This window comes from Geospiza fortis, unplaced genomic scaffold (genome assembly GCF_000277835.1).
Source record: "Geospiza fortis unplaced genomic scaffold, GeoFor_1.0 scaffold408, whole genome shotgun sequence".
In the NCBI taxonomy this organism is placed as follows: domain Eukaryota; kingdom Metazoa; phylum Chordata; class Aves; order Passeriformes; family Thraupidae; genus Geospiza; species Geospiza fortis.
In genome coordinates, this window is record NW_005054330.1 from 5,036,678 (window position 1) to 5,043,399 (window position 6,722).

Below are 6,722 nucleotides of genomic sequence, written 5' to 3' on the forward strand. Positions count from 1 at the left end.
GCACGTAAAAACTCTCTTTCCTTTTAACACCTTTATTGCAAGTTTTAAAGGGCAATCAAAATACTGTTCCTAGCTGTTTGCCTCTGCTATAAAAGGACACTCATACCTGTGAAATCTTATGACCTACAAATAGAGAAAATGGGGTATTTTTTACGTCAGTGACCTCTTGAGTGAGGCTACGTAAATAAAACGTAAGGGAAGGGTTGGGGATGAGTTGTGTAGCAGGAGGATGGTGGGGACAGTGCTGGTTTCCACCAAAGAGAGGGAAAAAATTGTTATGAGCACTTGCTTAAAGAAAATGAATCCAGTCCTGAGGGAACATGGTTTTTCTGAAGTCAGTGGAAGGATGCCAGTGTGTGTTGGGCTTTGGAGAAATGCTCAATCCTGCTTGGAGGGCACCTGTGTGTGCTCTTGGATCCTTCCCTGCCTCTCAAATCTTCATCCCACGGTTTTCTTTGCTGCTTTCTCTCCAGGAGGCCCAGATAGATGGGTTTGTATGTGCTGGGCTTAGAAAGGAGTAAAAGAATGGATGGATATTTCCAAAAAAAGTCCCCAACAGCCAAAGCTCCGGGCAGGAGGGAAGGGCAGTGAGATTTCCCTCCCTGCAAACTCTGCTCCCTTTGGTTTTATTTTTATTTCTGCTGCTTTGTGTTTTGTTATTGGATGTTTTCTTGGCTTTTTTTCCTTTCCCCAAGTCAAACTCAATGAAAGTCTGAGAATGAAGTCAAACCAGTGAATTTTGTGGCCTTGCCTCCACAAGGTCATGAGATTTTGCAAGAGACCAGGGGCTGGAATGCCTTGAGCTCTGATTGCTGAGTCGCACAGCAGCTCAGGAAGGTGGTTTCCAGCAAACAGGGCTCACACAGGTACCTGGCCCTGCTCTGTGGTGGTTGGGAAAAGGTGCAGGAGCAGTGGAAGCACTGGTTCAGCCGGATGGAGCCTGACTCCATCCCTCTGTCTGGAAATGAAGCAAATGCCTCTGCCCCCACTATCAGCTCTGTGCATCATATGATTCATGCTCGAGGAGTCCCAGAATTACAGCTGTAAGGCACGTTGTGTTTAGGCTCACTGAAATCATTCTGTCATAAAAGGGCTGCCATTGTGGGCACACTGGGGAGGGAAAAAAGAAAGAGGAAGAGTCACAAAGGCAAGGCAGGCACCCAGCCATCTTGTGCAATCAATATTCCTGCAGCCGTTCCCCTACAGAAAGACCTCGGTTCTTTTGAAGTGCCAAGCACCTTCTCCCCTCTCCATCAGGCAGCTGCCTTGCTCTTCCCCCCTGGGGAGGGCATGGACCCACTGTGGGCATCCTTCCATGCCCATGCAGCAGCTGCATCCAGCCTTTCCCTGCTCTCAGCTTGCCTCAAATGTATCAATTTTCATTTGTTTCCCAATTATCCTGGCATGACTTGATTAAAGGCTGGTTGAAATGTACAGTGCAATCTGGTTCATCTCCACACTGTCCTCTTTTTTTTTTTTTTTTTTTTTCCTGTGGATAACAAGGGGCTGGACTTGGTGGGAAGGGTCTCTTCCAAGCCTGGCTCAGAGCAGAGCTGCTGAGGTGGGGAGCAAGCAATGAGCACATGGGACACATCCCAGGTAGTTGTTGTTCTCCTGTGTTTGGGAAGTGGGAAAAAGAAGAGGCATTTCCCATCACCTTTCCTACACCTGTTTTGGGAAGAGGTGCCACAGCAATCCTTGTGCTTGGGGATCACAGGAGAATCCCTTCAGTGCCAAGGAAATCCCCTCCTCACTCCTTGCACGGCAGCTTTCAGTTCCTTGCCAGGCTGGGGGTCACCCTGGAGTGATGGGAGCAGGTTCTGAGTGGCAGGACCCCTTCTCTCACCCCTTTCCAACTCAGGGCACTGACTTAGGGCAGTCCAGCTTAGACTGATCCCCAGCTGCTGCTCAGCTGCACTTCCAGGTATCCCACCCTCTGTATGATCCTCCTGGTCCTTGCAATTCTCACCTAGGCCCAACTTAACTACAAATTCTTCACTGCCAGCAAAGCACAAAGCTGCCTTTCTGCAATGGGTGTTTCTCAGCCCGTGGGTCACAAGCTCAGGGAAGGCAGGAGGTGAAGGGAGGGAGAAGTGAGGGGGAGGGAATTGCTGAAAACTTTATTGCAATCGAAGGCCAGAAAAATCCTGCTCCTCCGCTTTGCTGCTGCCAGGGATTCTGCGTCAGAGCACTCCGGAAACCTCTGCCCGTGCAGGGAGTGTGGGGATGGGGAGGTGTTGCTGAAATGTTTCTGGGTTTACTTTCAGGGAGAAGGAATGGGAATAACAATGTGGCTTTGGTGTTGTTTTGTGCCGGGTTTTTTTTTCCTGAAATAATCACAAAAAGAGCAATGAGTTGTTCTAGATCAGACTCTCTGCAGCACATGAGCACAGGATCAACGTTGTTACCATGCTTCTGTTTATTATTCTACCAGCTCTAATTGCTATTAGTCATAAAGTCATACTACAGTTAACCACTTTCCAAATTCATCCTGGGGACACCTCTCCTAAATTATTTCCATGCTGGTCATTTGCCATTTATTTCCTTCTCCTCTGTTTTCTGTCTCAACAAGTTTTTAATCTATGACAGCACTTTATCTCCCAACCCCATGATTATAAAATTTCCTTCAGAGACTTTACTGAAGGGCTTTATCAAAAGCCCTTTGAACCTCTCCATAAATTAGAATCTCTGTTCTACTTTTCCTACCATTTTGTTAACTCTTTCAGGGGTTCAGAGGCATAAGAAAGGTTTAATTCACCTTTAGCAGGACTGGATTCCCATTTCTTTTCCTTTACTCAAGGTGGTTAATTTACATTCCTATTTTGGCATTATTCTCTCTGTTTATCACCCCTCTCTCTCTTTGGCCAACACATCCAGACCCCTGGCTTGGGACCACAGGTTGGTGCTCTCCTAACTGAGGAATGGCTTTCACTGAGCTCCCATCTCTCCTCTACTCTTCCTGGCCCTGGTGATTGATAAGGTGGAGCAGACCCTGCTGGTGTTTGGTGAGCAGAGCCCTGGCTGCTGGGGAGCTGTGCTGATTTACCCCAGCCCACAAGTGACACCATCGTGTTTTTGCTGGTGACAGACACTTTATTCTCAGATAATCTTCTCTTGATATTTCTCCATTTGCTGCTCCTTGGCTGTGGCCTGGCTTCTCATTTTGATAGGAGGTGGCTCTTGCTCCCTGCTGTTATGAGCACATCAAAGGGATAGGTAGGAGCAACCTTGTCTGAAGGACAGTGTTGGACTGGCACTCTGGAGCCTTGGATTATTCCTCCCTGCCTCTATTCTTGACCAGATAAGTAACCCAGGGTGAGTCAGTTCAATTCTCCTCAACCCTCCCATTTTCCCTCCCACACTCTTTCTGTCTCTGCAGCTTAGATTTTAATATATCTAGTGCAGGAAATTGTCTCTCACTGTTTGCACAGTGCCTGTTGCAATGAGATCCTGGAGGAAAAATCATAAGTCAACTTGGAAATCTTTTCCTTGAATATCTGAATCTCCTTTTCCCCTTGATGGATTCTTTCCTGTAACTTATTCTCTGGCTGCATGTGGGTCATACACAATTATTCCTTTTTCTTCAGAGAGTTGTCAGGAAAAGGAGGTTGAAGTGGCTTTGCCCTTCTCATCCATCCCCTCCCCCTAGTACCTTTTGAATGGTGTTTCAGTCAAAGTTGGAAAAAGGGTGAAAGTTTCCTAAAACTTCTGTGGGAATGGATGGCAGTGGGATGGAGGAGGAGACCATTAATGACCCCCACTAAAGCAATGGTTATTGGAGCAAGCTTTCATTTCTGGGCAGAGGATCCACACTGGGAGCAGCTGCCTGGTGTCCACAGCAGGTACAAACCAATCCCTGGTGTCCCTGAGGACGCTGTAGACGCCACTCACCAGAGTCCATCCCTTGTGCACAGCCCCACAAGGGGACAGAGGAGGGAAGAATTGCTGCCTGAGCCTCCATAGGATTTCATTGAAATGGGAGATGAGCTGTGGGTGCTGGGAGCCAGGCCATGCTGTGGGGCTCTGCTGGCCCTACGTGCTGCGTGTGCCTGAGGTGTCTCCTGGCAAGGAGCAGCTCTGAGCCTCCTGTGGGGCTGCTTGGAAATTCCTCCTTCCCTCCCACCTCCTGCCTGCACACTGAGCTCTTGGGCAGGAGAGGGGGAAGCTATTACCTGCTTTCCTATTTTCCCCTCTAGATATCTCTTCAATGGAAGTGCAGAGAGATTTGGGGCTCATTAATAGCATACCCTATTATCAGCTGAGTGTCACAAACCACCAGTTTTGGATGCCCTGATTTTTTCTGAGTGGGTGGTTTGGAAGAAGGATGGAATTGGCTTTCTGGAGTGCTGCAGAATCCTTCCACCAAATATTTGGCTGCTCAGCAGCCCTGAATACTGAAGCCTTTAGGGCATTCTGGAGTTGGGAGTGTGGAAAACGAGGAATCCTCAATGAACAGACTCGTGAAAATTACAGGTTTCCCTCTGCCGTGCCTCAGTTTACTCATAAGTAAATTGGGCAAAGCAATCCTTGGGCTTTTGCCCCAGGGGGCCCCAAGTCAAAATTCTTTAAAGTCCTTGAAGGCACTTGAATGAAAGGCTCTGGAGCTGGTAATTACAGAGTGTTGTGCTTGTATGAGGCTATGAGATAGGGAAACTTTTGCCAGGCAAGGTTTGGAGAAGGAAATCAGCCTGGCTCTGCCAAACCCTCCAAGGGGAAAATGCAAGATTTACTGTTGCCAGCATCAAAATCAGCTGCTGTCGTTCAAGGCCATTGCAAATGGATTTGTGGCAAGACTGCATTTGCACAAACCAGGAGGGAAGAGCAGCCTTTGCCAGGGTGAGGCTGCTGCTGCTGCTGCTGGGATTTGCATAGAAGCAGGTTAGGAGGCAGCACTGCCTGGCCAAAGTCAGCTCAGCCCCATCAACCCAGCCAAGCTCTGTTCATTTCTCTACACTCAATTTTTGGCTTCTTTCCTTGAAAAACATCTTCTCGAGGAGAGAGAGAGAGAGAAAGGAGGTCAGCTGTGTCAGAGGATGTTTTGCCTGTCTCCCTTAGGACTCAGTTATGGATTTAACACGAGATTTCCTTGAAGCCCTGGGAAAAAAAGCAGGCTTCAAATTGTAGGTCAAAGCTGTGACTCACCCCTTGGTTTCTGTTTTGCTTTGGGAAGGAGGAGAAGTTGTTTGGGCGAGCTCTGCCTTGTGCAGGGGGATCTCCAAGCTGTGCTGACTCCAGTGGTGGTTGGATTTGGGAAGGTGATGGGAGCAGAGCTGTCCTGCCTGCACTGCTGTGTCCCATCCCTCTTGAAGAGGGAGATGTGGCCTTCAGAGGTTGGTTTTCCTCCCCTGTGCTCTGCCTGGCACTGGGCTGGAGAGGAGGACACAGGGAGTCTGATATTGTGACTGAAGTTCCAGTTCAAAGGTATAAACACGCCTCGGGTCTTCCTTTGCTTGACTACAGGAAAAGCTACAAGACCCCTCACGGCTCATTCTGCTGACACCTCTTTCAGAGGTGCCATTCAGGAGCTTTGTGCATCAAGGAAGTTGTCAGCACAAGATGATAAATGATGAGGTGCCGGCGCTGTTGCTAAGGGCCCATTAAAAACGAGACACCTTTGAATTCACAGGGTAATAACAGGCACGGGCTGTGGGTTATTGGTCTCTTTTTCAGCAGAGAAATGATAAATGTTCCTGTGGAAAGAAGTGCCACACCCCCTCAAACAAGCCACCTTTCCCTCTGCCATCAAAATTCCTGGGTCAGAGGAAAGGATTCGATTTCACTGCTAACACTCAGCCAGCACAAATATGTGCTAGGTGTGAAAGCCACCTGTTCTCAGCACAAACCTGGCAGGGAGATGTGCAAAGAGCAAAGGGTGTGAGGCAATTTGGCTGCCACTCATCTTCTCAGGAACTTTGGAGTGATGTGTGAGTGTCTAGAGGAAAACTCTTACTTGTGGTGAAAAATGCAAACAACTTCTTTTACCATTTCCTTTCTTAAATAAAAAATAAAATCCAAAGTTGCCTCACTGCACAAAAAAAAGGGAACTGAAAAATCTTGGGTCAGTGTGTTTTTACCCATCTACTTGCAAGGGGCTGAGTATGGCCTTTGGAAATCCCACTGCTGATGACTTGGCTCAATGCTAATCTCCAGGTCTTTTGATCTTTGTACATTTAGGGCTTGACCTGAAGTCTGGAGAAATTAATGGGAGCCTTTCTCACTGGGTATTTGCTCAGGGACTGATGAATTGATTTTTACATTTGTTGACTGTGCCTATATCATGGACTCAGAGTACACCATGAAAGTTTAATGAAATATTAAAATGGGATATTTGTTGACAAGAGTGACCCTGTGTGTCATGCAAGAAAAACTGCACGTTTGGAAGTGTCTTCTGAATGTCCTTAAGTCCCTCCAAATCTGATGTTTCCCAGCCATGTGCTCCATCTTCAGGACTTCTTTGGCTGGGTGAACCATCTGATCATGGCAGGTCTTGAGTAGGCTTAGGAAATGTCTGGGGTTTCTGAGCACACCCTTTTCCATGCCTGGAAATTATGCCTGGCCTTAACACATGCAGTCTTCCCAGACGTGGTCATTGAATATATGCAGATCAGCTGTGTCTGGGTGAGAAGCAGCAAACCCAGCGCTCCTGGGGTGCCCTGGATGTTTGTGTGTACCCTGGGAAGTGGGAAGGAACTCCAGCATGTTTGGGACCTGGCAGGGCAGCA